At 30.8% G+C, this 1,675-nt stretch overlaps 1 pseudogene; it reads left to right on the top strand.

Moving 5' to 3' along the window:
• The first annotated feature begins 872 nt into the window (after nucleotides 1–872).
• LOC108300764 lies at nucleotides 873–1,135 on the top strand (annotated as a pseudogene).
• The last annotated feature ends 540 nt before the right edge of the window (nucleotides 1,136–1,675 follow it).

The raw sequence follows: 1,675 nt of genomic DNA, 5'->3' as shown, positions 1-1,675 counted from the left end.
CTATTGTATATTTCAGAGTAGCTAGGAGAGAATAATTTGAATGTTTCTGGCATAAAGAAAAGACTAATATTTAAGGTGATGGATATCCCAATTGCACTGATTTGATCTTTACAAATAACATGAATGCATTAAATTATTGCATGTACCTCAAATAATATACGTTTGTTGTGTATCAATGAAAAATAAAATTAAAGAAGGAAAAAATATGAATAAAGGACAAAACCCACATGATTGTTGAAACAAAATTTTAAAAAGCATTTGACAAAATTCAGCACTTTTTCATGCTAACACTCAACAAACTAGGAATAGAAAGAAACTTCCTCAAACTATAAAGTTTATTATGAAAAACTTAACTAATATCATACCTAATGTTGAAAGACAACATTTTTATGTCTAAGATCAGGAACAAGACAAAGATGTTTGGTCTTCCCATTTCTATTTAACTCTGCACTAAAGGTTCTAGTGAGGGCAATTAGGCAAGAAAAAAAAAAAAGATAAATGGCATCCAGATTAGAAAGGAAGCAAAACAATTTATTTTTTTCTTTTATTTTTTTAAAAGCTGTCATTCTTTACATACTTAAGAGTACACTAATATACTTAATCACATTAAAGTACACTTAAAGTATACAATTTCTATTTGTAGATGACATGCTCTTGTATTAAGAAGGACCCAAGGAATCAGCTAATTAACTATTAGAGCTAACAAACAAGTTGAGCAAAGTTTTAGAATACAAGATCAATATACAAAAATCAGTTGTATTTCTGTATACTAGCAATAAACAATCAACAAATGGAATTAAGAAACAATTCCACTGTTTGTTTTCACCACTTGCTGTGTGGGTCTGTGTCCTCTCCCTGCTCGCTGCGCCACTATGTCTCCAAAAGTTAAGGAAATCAAGGACTTTCTGCATACAGCCAGGTGAAATGTGCCAAATCTGTCTAGGTCAAGAAAAAAAAGGATAATGTGAAGTTTAAAGTTTGATGCAGCAGATACCTTCGTACATTAGTCATCACAGACAAAGAGAAGGCAGAGAAACTGAAGCAATTCTGGCACCCTGGTTTGTTAGGGAAGGAAATGAAACGAACCAGACACACTGATTTGAACTCTATTAACAATTTAAAAATTCAGAGATAAAAACAGTTTTACCATAGATCAAAAGAGTAAAAATGCTAAGAAATAAATTTAACAAAAGGGTATAAAACATGTACTCTGAAAACAACAACAACAAAAATGTTGAAATAAAGTAGACCTACATAAATGAAATGACATTCCATGTTCCTGGATTAGAAGATTTAATATTGTTAAAATGGCATTAATCCTCAAATTATCTACAGGTTACACAAAATCTCTATTAAAACCCAGCAAGCTTTTATTGCAGAAATGAATGGAGTTATTGTAAAAGTCAGTGGCAGTGTGAGGTACCAAAGAACAAACTTACCAATTTCCAAATTTACAATATTCTTACCAATTTCAAAAATTACAATAACAAGACAGTGTGGTATTGACATTTGAATAGATAGAAAGATCAATGGAACAGAATTGTGTCCATAAATTAAACCCTTACATTTATGAGCCACTGATTTTTTGAAAAAGGTTGAAAAATGTAGAATGAGTACTCTTTTTAACAAATGATGCTGGAATAACTGGATATCTACATGCAGAAGAACAAAGTTT

The sequence above is a fragment of the Cebus imitator genome, unplaced genomic scaffold (genome assembly GCF_001604975.1).
Source record: "Cebus imitator isolate Cc_AM_T3 unplaced genomic scaffold, Cebus_imitator-1.0 Scaffold30, whole genome shotgun sequence".
In the NCBI taxonomy this organism is placed as follows: Eukaryota; Metazoa; Chordata; class Mammalia; order Primates; family Cebidae; genus Cebus; species Cebus imitator.
Note: the sequence above shows the minus strand (reverse complement) of the source record. Positions and strands in the feature narration are given on the sequence as shown.